The sequence below is a fragment of the Oryctolagus cuniculus genome, chromosome 3 (assembly GCF_051225735.1).
Source record: "Oryctolagus cuniculus isolate XC-2025 breed Fujian yellow rabbit chromosome 3, ASM5122573v1, whole genome shotgun sequence".
In the NCBI taxonomy this organism is placed as follows: domain Eukaryota; kingdom Metazoa; phylum Chordata; class Mammalia; order Lagomorpha; family Leporidae; genus Oryctolagus; species Oryctolagus cuniculus.
In genome coordinates, this window is record NC_142869.1 from 25,902,317 (window position 1) to 25,920,161 (window position 17,845).

Genomic DNA, 17,845 nt, shown 5'->3' on the forward strand with positions numbered 1-17,845 from the left:
GAGAGAGAGAGAGAGAGAGAGAGAAAGTCTTCCATCCACTGGTTCACTCCCCAGATGGCCTCAATGGCAGGAGCTGAACCTATCTGAAGCCAAGAGCTTCTCCCAGGTCTCCCACACGGGTGCAGGGACCCAAGGACTTGGGCCATCTTCTACTGCTTTCCCAGGCCATAGCAGAGAGTTGGATCAGAAGTAGAGCAGCCAGGACTCCAACCAGTGCTCATATGGGATGCTGGCACTGCTGGCGGAGGTCACACTCACCATGTCACAATGCTGGCCCCTCAATACTGTTTAGAATTGCCATATTAGAATTGAAGACTCCACTTGACTTACCATACTAAACCTCATAACAACCCTATTAGGTGTGTTAAATTATGCAGATAATATAAGCAAGCTGAATGCTATCATGACCTGTGAAAAAGTTTGTTCGAGGTTACAGTAGAAACTGATAGTTTGTTAACCAGAACTCCCAATTTCTCTAGAACATTTCTTCTCTTTACATATTTTTTATAAACTTACATACTCATTCACACATACCTGCCCTCATATATCTTAAAAATGGCATTTCAAATTAAAGAGAAAATGATTAAGAATTAACATCCTGAATATTGTTAATAACACAGAAAATTCAAGTTGATCATACTTTTACACCATGCAAAAAACTTTAACATAACACTTCAATATGGAGTAAAAATTGCAAAAAAATTACAAGAAAATTTATGTAAAGATTTTCTGAAATCACTTATTTTATTCATCTGAAAGGCAGAAGAAGACACTATGGAAATGCCCACACAGCCAGAGTTGGCCAGGGCAGTCTCAGGAGTCAGGGAACTCAGTCTGGGTTACCTAACTGGGTGGAAGGGTACAGCATGTGCGGCATCACCTCCTGCATCCTAGGTTTTATGAGTGTTTTACTTATTCTATCATCATTCCAAGATTACTGCCTACTAATTCATGTTTTTACATTCATTTCTGGTCATGGCTCTCCTGCTTTCTGGCATATCTGATAATTTTTGTTTGGATGCTGAACATTGTGATTTTACCTTGCTGGGTTCTGGGTATTTACACATTTTTATAAATATTGTTGATTTTTCTTGTAATAAATGCACAAACTGGGAAAGTTAAATGATCAGAAATCCTGTTTCTCTCATTTCTGAATGACAGAATTCCAAGGTCAGGTGTTATCAGAGTAGGTTTCTCCTGAGGTCTCCTACTGCAGCTTGTAGAGAGTTGTCCTCCTGTGACTTCACATGGTTCTCCCCTGTCTGTATATTCCTATCATCTATTACTTTAAGAACACCATTTATACAGGGTTAGGGACATTTTAATGAGCTACTTTTAACTTACTCACATGTTGGAAGCCTTATAACCAAATACAGTCACACGCTATGACACTGAGGGATAGGACCTCACTGTACAAATTTTGGAGAAGCACAATTCATCCAAAACAGTACAGTCTAACAGTACAGTCTAAATGCAACTGATGCCTCAAATGATAGACATTACCAAAACCTTTGAAAGTGTCACTGTGTCCCTTTGCAATCTTTCCCCTTATCGCTTCAAGAGGCTGTCATTCTCCATATTTTTAACTCTGAAGATTATTTATACCTGTTGTTGAACTTTAGAGAAATAGAATAACACAGTATCAGTATGTATTATTTGGGGTCTTGCTTCTTTCAATGAAAACACTTTTTATATTCAGTTATGTTTTTCTCAAATCCATAGTTTATTCCTTTTAATGCTCAGTATTAATTCATTATAAGAGTATGCCACATATTTTTATCCATTTTTTCCATGTAAATGTAAGTTACTTGTAGCAGTTTGTTAAAATGAAGAGTGCCGTAGCTAACTTATATGTATAAGTCTTTTGTAGGCATATGCTTTCAATTATTAGGGGTAAATTTGCTGGATAATAACATGGATATGTGTTTAACTTTATGAGAAATTATCAATTAGTTAACCCCCAAAATTGTACAAAAATAGACATTCTAAATTAAGCCTGGAAATATAAACTTCGTGACCCAATACTGAATAATGCATGCTTATGGCCTTCGAGATGGCAGCAGGCGCCCCAAGGGCTAGGCCCCGCAGTAGTGGCAGGACAGCACTGGACCCTGGGGCAAGCCACCCCGGGAGTGGCTGCAGCAGCACCAAGATGGTAAAATGCCCCAGGGGAAGAAGAAGAAATGGGCCGGGAGCCGCAGGATCATGCTGGCCAAGAAGATCATCATCAGGGACGGAGGCACGCCTCCAGGGATAGGTTCTCCTGGTGTTTATATGCAGTTATTGTGATCTTTTCGGAGTTTTTTGCTTTGGGACTGCTGACAGCACCCACCTTGGTGGTATTACATGAAACTTTCCCTAAACATACATTCCTGATGAATGGCCCAATTCAAGGAGTAAAAGGTTTGTTGTCATTCCTCAGTGCCCCACTTATTGGCGCTCTTTCTGATGTTTGGGGCCCAAAATCGTTCCTGCTGCTAACAGTATTTCTCACATGTGTCCCAGTTCCCTAATGAAGATCAGCCCATGGTGGTGCTTTGCTTTATCTCTGTTTCTGGGGTGCCTGCAGTGACTTTCTCCGTGGTATTTGCTTATGTAGCGGATATAACCCAAGAGCATGAAAGAAGTATGGCTTATGGATGGTTTCAGCAACATTTGCTGCAAGTTTAGTCACCAACCCTGCAATTGGAGCTCACCTTAGACGACTATATGGGGACAGTTTAGTGGTGGCGTTAGCTACAACAGTAGCTCTGTTAGGTTATCTGTTTCATCCTTGTTGCTGTATCCAGAGTCATTGTCTGAGAAGATGTGGCCAGCATTGTGGGGTGCGACCATTACCTGGGAGCAGGCTGATCCCTTTGCATCCTTAAAAAAAGTGGGCCAGGATTCCATAGTGCTGCTAATCTGCATTACCAGGTTTCTCTCCTACCTACCAGAGGCAGGCCAATATTCCAGCTTTTTGTTATACCTCAGACAGATAATGAAATTTTCACCAAAAAGCACTGCAGCATTTATAGCAGTCCTTGGCATTCTTTCCATTATTGCACAAACCCTAGAGAGCTTTATACAATTACTGATGTGAATTTCTCCAAAGTGTATGTTTTTGTGTCCAGTTATATTATTTAAAAAGGTGTTACTTTGTAAACATTGTACATAAAGTATTGTATAGTTTACATTGTTTTCATCGTGTGTGGTTATTGCTTAATGCTTTTTAAACTTGGAACATTCACTATGGTTAAATGAGGTCTTAAAAGAATGTAAATACTGTTAATAAAAATAAATATTTAATGATAAAAATGCATGCTTATGCCTAAATGTTTAAAATATATATAAATATCAATAGCAGTTATATTTCGTTAGTCCATTTATAGATATTATCTATTCCTTTTATATTTTCAAAATTTTCTGACAGAAACACAGATTGCATTTGTAGTCACAGGAAATATAACAAGGTTCTTTCCTAAAAAATATGCAAAATCTATCCACATTAAATCTTTAAATCTCAAAGACATAATATTTTACATTAATTTTAAAAATATATTACAATCAACCTCTGGTGGAATTTGGTTCATTATACCCAGGTTCCATAAAATAATGGCAAATTTTGCAGAGGCTTCATAATAGACCAGAATGCAAATTGTGCTGGAGCAAATGGTGCAAACTACAAAGAAAGTACACACAAATCATTTGTCAGTGAAGATAAATGTTTCTGCCTTTCAGCTTGAAAAGTGTCAGCCTAACCCTAACCACTCAATAAAAGTGAGTGTGTGGTACAGAATGTTAAGGCTTGCAAGGATGGAGGAGGGCATTAAGCATTCTATTTAATCTAGTTTAGAAAACACATACTCAAAAAGAGATAGTATGCATATATTATGTACACCCATGTATGAACCATGTTTCCTATACATTTGAAATGTAATAATAACATTTGACTAGGACATATGTTTAAATATTAATTTTCAATTATAATATTGCATATATACATAAATGCTATTTCCACAATTACATATTTTGTACCACAAAGAAACAAATTTCTAAGAATAATTAGTTGCATTCATAGCAATATGCATATAAATTAATGAGGCAAATAATGTTCATATTTTTGTATGGTTGAATAAAATTTATGTTTTTGTATGTTTAGTAAGGTCAAAACTAAGTTCTAAGGACAAATTGTTGCATTTATAGCTGTGCACACAGAAATGAATGAAGCAAATAATATTCAGGTTTTTGTATGGTTGAATTAGTTCTGTAATTTACTAGAAAATATGAATATATATTATTGTATATATTATTTAATATTGTTAAAATACATACAACCTTTAAATAACTAATTAGATAACAACAAGTGGTTAAAAGATAGAGTAATAGTTATACCATATGGTTTGAAAAACTTAGAAATTTAAATTATAGCTTATTTCATAAAGTAATATTCAAGTTTTGGAAACTAAACTGAACCAACAGGTGCTGGCATTGTGGCACAATGGGTAATGCCTCAGCCCGAGATGCCACCATGTCATATGAGCACCAGTTCAAGTCCTGACCACTCCACTTCCTGTTCAGCTCCCTGCTAGTGTGCCTGGGAAGCAGCAGAAGAGAGCTCAATGATCTGGGCCCCTGCCACCCACACGAGGACCCAGAAGGAACTTCTGGCTTGTGGATTTGGCCTGGCCCATTCATGGCCATTGCATCCATTTGGGAAGTGAACCACTGGATGGAAGAATCTCTCTCTCTCTTTCTTTCTCTTTTTATGTGTGTATAGGTGTGTGGATTCTCCCTCTCTCTCTGTAAAAATCTGAGCCACTGTAACAGGAAGTTGTTTATAAATCGAATTTCTCTTTATAAAGTCAATTTCTTGAGTCTCCAAACTCAATATTTAGCTATATTGCTAATATTGAAATTTAAAAAAGACCTTAACTTTATTCAGATACCACACAAAACATTTATAGTCACCAAGGAGGCTATTGGGATGTTTCAGAGATGCCAAAGTTATTCACTGAGCAATAGATCCAATGATAATGAAGATCCCATTACCAATTCCAATATTATTCATATTATTTGCAGGGGAAGTGCATTAACACCACAGAAAAAATGAGGATAATAGAATGTCCCTTGATAAATGACAGATTTTCAAAAATTTCTGGGGAAATTTAGGTAGAAAAAGTCTTGATGATAGAAAAGACAAAAAAAAAAAAAAAAGACGAAGAAGAAAGCATGAACATTGTCTGCAGCAGAGAAAGATAGATGTGTCTCTGAAAAACTCCTCTTAGCTTGGAATCTACAAATACCACCCAAAAACCTGTAAGGCTGAGGGAGCAGCAGGAAAAAGAGCAGTGGTTTGGTTTCTGTGCAGTAAGCAATTGCAACAACAGGCTCTACCTCACACCCCTACCCCCCCCCCCCCCGTTCATTTTTCTCTGTCCTCCCTTCCTATCATGCAGAGTGCAGACAACCTGGCACATTCTGCCAAAAACCTGTACCACACTCACACACAAGCACATACACATCCATGTACCTCTGTCTTTTTCTCTAAATAGAGAAAATTACCTGAGCAGAATTAGGACTGGCTGATTATATGCTAAGTTTAAAAGTTTCTCCATCTGACATTTGAGAATTTCCCCAAGATGATGACAAAGTCAATCCTGAGCACTCTGGTCCAACGATGAAGAGATGAAAGACCTGTTCAAAGTCCTAGTGTGAAAATTTCAAGCTCAGCTGAACACTCAGGTCTTCCAGTAGACAAAGCAGCCTTGCACTATTTGAATATGAACAGGTAATCAAAGGTCAACAGCTATGACTCTAGGGGCCTGCTTTGCTGCTTCTGATATACCTTTCTGCTAATGTGCCTGAAAAGGCAACAGAAGGTGGTCCAAATCCTTCGGTCTCCGGCACTCATGTGAGAGAACAGGATTGAATTCACAGGTTCTGGATTCAGCCTGGCCCTGATATGGCTTATCTGGACTATTTGCAGTGTGAACCAGTGAACAAAGAGTTTCAATCGCTCTCTCTCTCTCTCTCTCTTGCTCTCTGTGTCTCTTCCACTTCCCTACCTCCACTCTCCCATCCTTTCTCTCTAGGACTTTACCTTTCAAATAAATAAATAACATAAATCTTGTTTAAAAAATCATCACTACAAAAGATAAAGCTCAAGAAAAAATACTAAAAGAAATAATGATAATCTAGGAAGAAAGACTATAAATAACTTTAATTAGAATCAGGAGATTCAATTCATACTTCATCCATTAAACAAGAAGATAATTCTAAGAAAAATATGAGAAAAAAGCACAAGTATATAATTATATGACAGCTAAAAAATTCAAAAGGAGTTTGAAACTGTGGATAAGATAAACAAAACAAATTAAGGAAAAGACAGAGTATCATTGAACAGTACTCTATAGCCAACTGATATTATAAAGAACAAAGAAAACGGAGGTGAGAAAGTTATTAAAAAGCAAGAAAATAATCCCAATTAAAAGGCTTGTGTTCTTCCTGTCAAATCAAAAAATAGCTCCTTCGGCAAATTGCAGCATTTTGATTTTGGGAAAAATAATCATCATCATAACTAAAAGCAAAAAGTTCAAAGGCATGAAAACTTCTGGGAAGCACACTGATAGAACATGGCTTCAGTCATTTTCATTATAAACCTTCTTGTTCAACTTGATTTTCTAAAGAAGTGTATTGATATCAAGAAAAAACTAAAGTTCAAAAATATGTATTAATCTAGTGAGATGCTGATTTTTAGGGGATGGTGGAGTGAAGGAGGAAAGAGCGCTGAGTTACTAGCAGAACCCTATTCTGAAGTGGTTTTAAAATGAAGAAAAATCTCCATGGTAACCATATTTATCATGTTTAAACATTTTAAGCATCCTAAGTTTATAATAATATATTTATTTAATTCCTATTTCTCTCAAGTAAGGAATAGTTTTTATTAATGTGTCAATAACAATGAAATCCTGCTCAGTGATATTATCAGTCTGAATATCTAAATTTCAATTTAACTCTACTCCCATAACACATCCTCATTACAAAATATCATATGAAGTAACATGTTACATAAGGTTCTTGTCTACTAAAAAAAAAATTTGCAAGTTTCTATAATTTCAAGATAGTAATTATAATATATCTTTCATTTAGATGCAAGAAAAGACTATAGGAAATGTGCTGAGCTTTCCTGGGCTATGAAATGAACAGGAAAGGTGACAAAGTTTAGTTAAAGAGTTTTCATCAGGGATGTCACAAGTGACTTCTGGTTTTATAGATATGTATTGCAGGAAAATTCCTCTGTATTGGGAAAGCAATTAGATGCATAAAATATGCTGGATTGTATGCAAGACTTAACATATATAAACATTTATCTATAAATTATATATTAATTTAAAAGTTGGTGCTTGATACTTTTGCAAAATCAAATTTTCCATTCTACAAATTAAATGATACATAAAAGTACATTATATGAGTTTACTATGTACCCCGCTTCCCATGATGGATTGTTCTCTCCCTTTTTGATTCTATCAGCTAATATTCACAGACACTAGACTTGCAGGAGATGGGAGGGGTGTGAGTGGGAGGGAAATTATGGGGGGGGGAAGCCATTGTAATCCATTAACTGTACTTTGAAAATTTATATTTACTAAATAAAATTTTTTTTTAAAAAGTACGTTATAGCTTCATTCAAAACATCAAATATGACTCAATTATTATCACTCTCAAAAGACTCATTTCTTCAATGCCTAAAATCTTAGAAAACAAAGCACTTTTCTATAAATTTGTCAATATAATATTGGCATTTCACTCGCAGTGCAGTTCACTCACAGATGATGTTGAGCACTACTTGGTCTTGGACAGAATTATGTTGGTCAGCTCATTGAAGACGGGCTTGTTAAGAAATGGAATTCCACACTGGCTGCTTTACCTTCTGGTATCTTTCCAAGTATATAGTCTACCAACATCTACCTTACTCAAGATTTATCTCATGACTGTTTTCACTTGTTTCATTTCTTTTTACATTTGCATTGTTTTTCTCCTAGTTTCTCATGCAGAACCCAAGATGCATTTCAGCACTTACTTTCCATATGACTGAAATGAAACCACAAAACACACCAAACACTGGAGTAAGAGAAAGATTTATGGTCAGATTTGAGAAACCCCACAGGCTGCCTCTCCATGCACAAGAGAAACAGCAGCCTGTACTGGGAGAATAGGTCGTATACAGCTTTGCAGAGGTAAGAAAGTGGGAGCAAGGTATCCCATTAGGGTGGGGAGTGGAGCTGATGCTTGTGGCCATTTGGTCACCTGACTTCTAGTAAACCCGGCTGGGCTTAGGATTGCAGCTCATTGTGCAAGATGGCACCGGGGCCAGAGCCTAAGATAGCATCTGAGGCTTAGATGGAACCATAGATAAGACAGCGTCACTCTACTAACAGTTACTGCTATTAGCTTGACCCTCATTTCTATAGTGAGTACTTTTTTTTTAAAAAAATGCACATGTTGCAAGAAACGCACATGGATGTATATGCTCTTAACACCCTTTATTCTACAATTTGATGAATTTTCATATACTTTTTCCTAAATTGTCATAGATATTTTTAAGGCATTCTTTTGAGAGTTGTGGCTGATTTCTAATCTCATTAAAATTGTTGTCACATTTTCTGTGTGTTTGGTTGTGTGCTGGTGTATGATTACATTTTGGTTTTATGACTTTTTAGAATGGAAAATGCAGTGAAAATCTTCACTTTAACATATTTTATCATAATCTCTGTACTTTTATTGGTATTCACAGGTTTAGGAAGAGAAATATTTTATCAGAGAGAAAATAAATTATTATTCACCAAAAGTTGTAATTTCTGAAGTTCTGAAGTTATATATCCAAAGTTGAATTTAAATAGCACATTGAATGCATATGCTTAACTCCCGTCCTCAAATCTCAAGCAAAATCATAATAAGGATAAAGCAAAATCCCACAAGATCAAAAACATCCAAAAGAGCAACAGTAGTAGAGAGAGGACAGCTAATTTCAGGAAAATCCAAAGCACATGAATGTTAACTGATTCCGTGGCTCTGAGAAGGCCAGAGCAAAACACGCACAAGAGGCAAACAAGTGCTTTTCCTCAGAAACCTGGAAAATACTCACATGGGGTTTATGAAGGCATGAGGAAAAATGAAAATAGGCAGAGCAGCTGAAACTTGACATCATCAGTGGTTAGATACCCAGCATAGCTGAGGGAAAGGTGACAACTTACACTGACAACAGAGGGATTAATGCAATTAAATTCTGAATAAAGAAATTCAGCAGCCATCTCTACTCCTTCAGTAAAATCATGACTCTGAATGCAGCTTCTCTGGAGAACATAAACCAATCTGAAGAAAACATCTGCAGATACAGGAACATTTATTGTTCCCCATCCTTAACACGGGGTCTTGAGAAGTCCCATAAGATCTTAAAGTCAGAAGACATGTAACAATATTTCCATAACCCAAAGAAAAATTATTTTTGACCTAGAAATTGACAAAAGTATGAAGAATGAAAGACATTTATAGAAAATCAGGTTCTGGAAATCTTTTGCTTTGCCACCTCTTCTTAGAAAGCCAATGAAGAATGCACTCTACCAAAATGAGGGGATAAGTTAAGAGAGAACAAAATACAGTGTCCAGAAAGAGACTGAACAGTGAGAGGCCCAGGAAGTTTTTAGGAGGCTCTGAGAGGACAGCTGTGTAGCAGATCCAGAGAGCCTGGGAGTCCAGATGAGAGCAGGAGGACAAAGGTGCCAGGAGAGATGTCCATCTCCAAAAGGAAAGAAAAGGCAGACCAGTTGATCAAAAGGTTATACATCTACCAAAGTGTTTGTGGATGAATTTGTAACAGGTACATGGAATTGAACAAGGAATGACAGCGATTGATTTGAAAGAAAATTTTGTGCAAAAAAGGAAATATTATCTAAAGTGACTCAGTTGTGATAAACTTCAGAACTTCCATAGAAATATTATATAAATACTGTTTATTGAATTAGTAATAAATTATGATATAGTTATAAATTGAGAGACTGGAGACAAATTACATCTATAGGGATGAGAATAGAGGGAAAATAAGTGTGATGATTTAAGTAAAATAGATTTTCCATGTAAATCTGTATTTAAAAATTCAATTACATAGTTTAAACTAGAAAAATCAAAGTTTAAAGGAGGATATTTAGAAATGTGGAGAAAAAACAGGTAAACAGGTAAATGTTCTTAATCTCACACAATCAAAATGGGGATGATAAGAACATAAGAACATTATTTTTAAATTTTCTAACTGTAGAATTTCGTTAAAATTTACACACGCATGACTTGCCTAGTTAAAACATTCAGCAACTAAAAATCTTAAAATATGTAAAAAGTACCTCATAAATTTCAGGAAAGCAAGATTAAAAGATAAGTTCATGGGGGTGGGCAGTTTTCCTGGTAGTTAGGATGCCAGTTAAGATGCCCACATCGGGGCTGGTGCTGTGGCGCAGTGGGTTAACGCCCTGGCCTGAAGCGCCGGCATCCCATACAGGCGCTGGTTTGAGACCCGGCTGTCCACTTCCAATCCAGCTCTCTGCTATGGCCTGGGAAAGCAGTAGAATATGGCCCAAGTCCTTTACCCCTGGACCCGTGTGGGAGACCCAGAAGCAGCTGCTGGCTCCTGGCTTCGGATTGGCGCAGCTCCAGCCATTGCAGCCAATTGGGAAGTGAACCATCGGATGGAAGACCTCTCTCTCTCTCTCTCTCTCTCTCTCTCTCCTCTCTCCTCTCTCCTCTCTCCTCTCTCCTCTCTCTGTGTAACTCTGACTTTCAAATAAATAAATTATAAACAAATGAAAAAAAAAAAAGATTCCCACATCTCCTTTTGGATTGCCTGGATTTGAGACTGGGCTCCAGCTCCCAAGTCCAGCTTCCAACTAATAAGCACCCTGGGACGCAGCAGGTGCCAACCTAACTACTTTGGTCCTTGCCACCCTCATAGGAGATCCTGATCAATTTCCAGCTACTGGCTTTGGCCTAGTGCAGTCACAGCTATTGTAAACATTTGGGAAATAAACTAGTAGACAATCTCTCTTTGTCTTTCTTTCAAATAATGTTAAAATACATAAATAAATAAAAATTTTTAAGATAAGGAAATTTATTTTAGTATAATACATTTTTGAAGGGCTGGCACTGTGTTGTAGCAGGTAAAGCCACCCTCGGGCGCTAGTTCAAGTCCAAGCTGCTCCATTTCCAATACAGCCCTCTGCTATGGCCTGGGAAAGCAGTTGAAGATGGCCCAAGTCCTTGGTCCCCTGCACCATGTGGGACACCAACTCCGTTCGTTATGGCCATTTGAGGAGAGAACCAGTGGATGGAAGACTTTCTCTCTCTCTCTCTGCCTCTGCCTCTCTGTAATTCTGCCTTTCAAATAAATAAATAAATCTTTAAAAAACTTTTTGAAAGCCATTTATAATTTTTTTCATAATACACAAAAGTCCGAGAACTTTCTGAAGAACATTCATGTGAGTATATCTATATCTATTGATATAAAATGCCTATGTAAATATAGGTAGTTAGAATATACGTAGGAAAATACTTTAAAGCCCAGGCATGAAGAAAAAGTGATGTAAAGAAAATTTAGACACTTGAAAATCAAAACACTATCAAGTTCACTGGTAATTTGGACATCAATTTATTTTGGACTTTTTTTAATTTAGTAAGATGACCTATTAATAGTCACTAAATTAATGATAGTTATCAGACTTTTCCCCTGAATCATTTTGAAAGTATACAAATTATATATTTTGGGCTGACTGCTGTAGGCATTTTAGAAGATATTCAAATTATATTTTCAAATATTTCTCAAATTTAGACTTGGAACTTTAATTGTGGTAGATGCAAAGATGAGCCACCTCAACCCACATATTGAGGAAGGATCTGCTGCCCAGCATCGGGAAGTGCAAACAGCAGACTTCTCCTGAGAGCAGCGTCATGAGGGCCTACCTTAGCCACAAAGGACTGCTCTGTCCAAGGCCATATCCCAGCGGGGCTCAGACAGAGGCAAGAATTTAAAGGAGCTTCAGTCCAGTGAGAGGCATGACAGTGATGTGTTGTATGAGTCTTTGTCAACTATTCTCACTGCTTACAGTTTTTCCAAAGTATTTATTGGACTGTGCCTCTGAGTTTCCAGGGCAAATACTGTCTTATTACATTCCTATTTATGTGAACAGTTTTATTTAGAATACATTATTTCATATGAGGTATAGTAGTTTATCAACAAAACTTTTGAATAACTGATAGAGAAGATTTATGTACTTTTTCATCAAATAAGCAAGCTTAAAATCCAGGTTCCATCTCTTCCATCAGGTCATAGAACCATCTTTTTATCTTCTTTCTCAAATGTATCATTCCTGGCTACTTTCTTACAGAAAAAAAATGTAGCAATACCATTATTACTTACAATTCCATACATAGCTCTTCATAACGTTTTAGATTGAACAATATAGATGTTCTTGGTTCTGCAGTTCCCTGATTCTTTTTTGCACTTGTGGCTGTGTCATCTGTCATGAATATTACCTTTCAATGACACTTGCAAAGTTATTTCTATGCTTCACTGACACTGACCACAAATGCATTTCTTACTTGGAGCATGTAGAAAAGCATGAATAATAATTTATTTTTGTGGTCATAGTAACTTTATCATTTGGAATGGTAAACTGCAAATGTAAACAACACATTATACCATAAAAGTGGTGTAAATGCAATACAACATATTGTCAAACATGACAACTATTGAACTTGTAAGCCAGAATCAGTGCATTTCTAGACCATAGCCTCGTTGGCCTACATACCACTTCCATTAGAAGCCACAATAACACTGCAAGTCTGAACCTTTACAGCTGACAGCTTCAGTTAGAGGGTCAGAACCCACACCGTGATCCCTGAGTTATCCTATGTCCAATGTGAATGAGGAATCCCTCAAAATTTGTCATCAGTGTATTAGGAGCCCAATTCACCACCTGGTAAATAACGAGCAGTCCACTCATTTTGATACTTTCTAGGAACCAAGACCCAGACATTGAAATCCTGGAAATAAACGATAACAACAACAATAGCACAAATCCAAGAGCTTCTCAGAGCATTTGGTTGAATCCATTCAGAGGGCAGAAAATCAAGATAACCCCTAAAAGGATAAATAGGGATGGAGCACCCTGCCAAGTTTATGATCTCACAGTGGCACTGCCAGCCTAGCCATTCCCAGGTCCCAAAAGAGAACTTAAAAATGCCAAAAAAGTTGTTCAAAATGTTAAGCCTGTGAAGCAAGAGCAGGATCTATCTAATCTACGGTTAATACTGGGTGCTGATCTTGGGTAAACACACCTGAAACTCCATTTGAGTGCCTGCTTCCAGAGAAGCCTACTGTGACAATAAGTCACTTGGGAAGTTACATAGAATAGTTACAATGAATAATAAAAATGAAACTTATGGAATGCTCTATGTTTTTGGAAAGGTTTGATTTCCAGGATGTCTAAGCAAAACAGTGAGATTGAGCATGATATTAGTTTCCTAAAACTGGTGTAATAATGTCTGAGATTTATCACTCACAATTCTGGAGGCTGACAGTCTGCGAACCACGAGTGAACAAGGTCAGCTGTTCTAGATGTTGTGACTCTCCTCACTTCTGTTGGTTGCCAACAGCCTTGTCGTTAGTAGCCCAACTTGAATCTCTGCCTCCAAAAGTGTGTATGTGTGTGTGTGTGTGTGTGTGAGAGAGAGAGAGAGAGAGAGAGAGATAAACAGAAAGAATGACAGAGACAGATTCTCTGTGTGTGTGCACATCTACCTTTCCAAATATGATGACACTCACTGATATAGAGGGTTAAGGCTTCAATGTTTTTTTTAGGTGGGGGCACAATTCAAAACAAAACAAAAATTGTATTGCCTTCATTATATTTTCTTGCAATTTGCTAAAGAGAGTCATGTTGGTGAAAGAGTTTGTTGTAGGAGCAAATGGTAAAATTCTTAGGCATAGTTTTAGTTATGGCCCAATTAAAAATGTTAAGTTAATAAGAATATGTAAAGGATGTCAATATAAATAATTGCTTTTGACTCAACATTTAAGCAATGTTTCTAGTGCTGAAGTGATGGTGAGAGGGAATCATTGTATACTAATTAAAATCATTAATATGAAAATCAATTACATGGAAACTGTTTTCCATTTTAAAGGAAAAAGCAATCAAATTGAGTGCTTAAAAAAATCCCTTCTCACCTAATATATTCAATTCTCAATGTGTACTCAAGTGCTACTTATAATAGTGAGTTTTTTGACATTCTATTCTATCAGTTTGCTTGGTGGTCCCTATAAGATTTTTTTAAAAGTATGTCATCCAGGGAGCCGCCGAAGCCACCAGAGCCGCAGAGTCTGCATGCCTGCGCTGGAAGGGGAGGAGGAAAATTGAAGAAGCTCAAACTGCCTCAGAAAAACTTGAGCAAACATCAATCTCTGGAGTTAAGACTTTGGTGGACCTGTGTGGAGAGCGTGGGAGTCCTTAGTTTGGGACACCAGTGGCAGACTCAACACACCAGCGCTGGAACGCGAGGTGAGCCGAACCTCAATAGCCCGAGACACCGGCAGGCAAGCAGAAAGAGGAGACTAGAGGGAACAACCCCGTGGGTAAAAGTTCACCAGGCTAACTAGAAGAGAGAGAGAGAGGAAAAAAAAGTGACCGATACGGACATGAGTTTCTCTCTCTCCGCTCACCTCTCATAGGCGAGCAAGACAAAGAGTAGGCGCCATATTGGACATACATCATAAGCAGGGTGACCTCAGGTCTGCACCAGCCCTGAGCCTAGCAGAAAAACCTAACTCTGGGGGTGGAGGGGGGTGAATTAACAGGAGATTAGGACCTAGTGAATGTGTGATGCTACTGAAATGAGACTGTGAAAAAAGAGACGGTGGGGGAGAGAACTCACGGAATTCACGTGAGTACTCTCCAGAGACTACAATTTGGTAACCTTGGCAACCGAGCAGGAGACGCAGGAGAATTTGAGCCCACTCTGAGGAATCCTTAGAGCATATGCAAATGCATGGAGATTGAACAACATGCTCCTGAATGAACAATGGGTCATAGAAGAAATCAAAAGAGAAATCAAAAACTTTCTGGAAGTAAATGAGGATAACAGCACAACATACCAAAACTTATGGGATACAGCAAAAGCAGTGTTAAGAGGAAAGTTTATATCAATAGGTGCCTACATCAAGAAATTAGAAAGGCACCAAATAGATGAGCTTTCAATTTATCTCAAGGATCTAGAAAATCTGCAGCAAACCAGACCCAAATCTACTAGAAGAAGAGAAATAACTAAAATCAGAGAAGAAATCAACAAGATTGAATCCAAAAAAAAAATTATAAAAAATCAGCCAAACGAGGAGCTGGTTTTTGAAAAAATAAACAAAATTGACACCCCATTGGCCCAACTAACTAAAAAAGGATTGAAAAGACACAAATCAAAAAAATCAGAGATGAAAAAGGAAACGTAATAACAGACACCACAGAAATAAAAAGAATCATCAGAAATTACTACAAGGAGTTGTATACCAGCAAACAGGGAAACCTATAAGAAATGGATAGATTCCTGGACACATGCAACCTACCTAAATTGAACCAGGAAGACATCGAAAACCTAAACAGACCCATGACTGAGACAGAAATTGAATCAGTAATAAAGGCCCTCCCAACAAAGAAAAGCCCAGGACCAGATGGATTCACTGCTGAATTCTACCAGACATTCAAAGAAGAACTAACTCCAATTCTTCTCAAACTATTCAGAACAATCGAAAAAGAGGTAATCCTCCCAAATTCTTTCTATGAAGCCAGCATCACCTTAATTCCTAAGCCGGAAAAAGATGCAGCATAGAAAGAGAATTACAGACCAATATCCCTGATGAACATAGATACAAAAATCCTCAATAAAATTCTCGCCAATAGAATGCAACAACACATCAGAAAGATCATCCACCCAGAACAAGTGGGATTTATCCCTGGCATGCAGGAATGGTCCAATGTGTGCAAAACAATCAACGTGATACACCACATTAACAGACTGCAGAAGAAAAACCATATGATTATCTCAATAGATGCAGAGAAAGCGTTCGATAAAATACAACACCCTTTCATGATGAAAACTCTAAGCAAACTGGGTATGGAAGGAACATTCCTCAATACAATCAAAGCAATTTATGAAAAACCCACGACCAACATCCTAGTGAATGGGGAAAAGTTCGAAGCATTTCAACTGTGATCTGGTACGAACAGGGATGCCCACTCTCACCACTGCTATTCAATATAGTTCTGGAAGTTCTAGCCAGAGCTATTAAGCAAGAAAAAGAAATTAAAGGGATACAAATTGGGAAGGAAGAACTCAAACTATCCCTCTTTGCAGATGATATGATTCTTTATTTAGGGGATCCAAAGACTCTACTAAGAGACCATTGGAACTCATAGAAGAGTTTGGCAAAGTAGCAGGATATAAAATCAATGCACAAAAATCAACAGCCTTTGTATACACAGGTAATGCCACAGCTGAGGAAGAACTTCTAAGATCAATACCATTCACAATAGCTACAAAAAAACAATCAAATACCTTGGAATAAACTTAACCAAGGACGTTAAGGATCTCTACGATGAAAATTACAAAACCTTAAAGAAAGAAATAGAAGAGGATACCAAAAAATGGAAAAATCTTCCATGCTCATAGATTGGAAGACTCAATATCATCAAAATGTCCATTCTCCCAAAAGCAATTTATAGATTTAATGCAATACCAATCAAGATACTGAAGACCTTCTTCTGAGATCTGGAAAAAATAATGCTGAAATTCATATGGAGACACAGGAGACCTCGAATAGCTAAAGCAATCTTCTACAACAAAAATAAAGCAGATGTCCTAAATAGCACTCTGGCCTCAGAATCAGCCCTTAAGGCATTCAGATCTGGCTGAGAGCCCATGAGAGTATTTTAGGCATGGAAAGCCAAGACACCCTGGGGAAAAAAAGGGGGAAGACCTAAATGGAAGATCTCTGTGAGTGAGATCCCAGTGGAAAGAACGGGGCCATCAAAGAAGGAGGTACCTTTCTCTGAAGGGAGGAGAGAATTTCCACACTATGGCCCTGTCGGAATAAGATCGAAGTCGTCGAACTCAAGAGGCTTCCATAACCTTGGCAGCTCATGACAAGAGCCTCGAGTGATTACTGACGCCATAAACAAGAGTGTCAAATTGTTAAGTCAACAAGAGGAGTCACTGTGTACTTACTGCTCATGTGGGATCTGTCCTTAGTGTGTTGTCCAATGTGAAGTAATGCTATAACTGGTACTGAAACAGTATTTTTTCACTTTGTGTTCCTGTGTGGGTGCAAACTGATGAATTCTTTACTTAATATATATTGAATTGATTTTCTGTATATAAAGAGAATTGAAAATGAATCTTGATGTGAATGGAATGGGAGAGGGAGCAGGAGATGGGAGGGGTGTGAGTGGGAGGGAAATTATGGGGGGGGAGCCATTGTAATCCATTAACTGTACTTTGAAAATTAATATTTACTAAATAAAAAATAAAAAAAGTATGCCATCCAGGTGTATTTTTGAGGAGAACTGTCTTTACATCTATAATTTCACCAACTCTAGTAATGTTTGATACATATTAATAGCCTAATCAACATTCCTGAATGAATGAAAAATTGAATGTATTGATTTCAGGATGGAATGCCTGTGAATAAGATTATAAATGAACAGTTAAACTTACATCCTCACAAGAAAAGTAATAACTATAGACCATTCTCTTTAAAAGTATAATAACTCTAAAG

The 17,845-nt window shown here is 37.5% G+C and overlaps 1 protein-coding gene and 1 pseudogene across 1 annotated transcript in view; one reads left to right on the plus strand and one right to left on the minus strand.

Annotated features, from left to right (window-relative positions):
* Window positions 1-17,845, minus strand: part of SPAG16 (sperm associated antigen 16) — a 1,165,801-nt gene that overhangs the window by 940,595 nt on the left and 207,361 nt on the right. The gene's annotated exons all lie outside the window — the stretch shown is intronic.
* On the plus strand, window positions 2,161-3,082 carry LOC103348911 (solute carrier family 71 member 1 pseudogene; annotated as a pseudogene).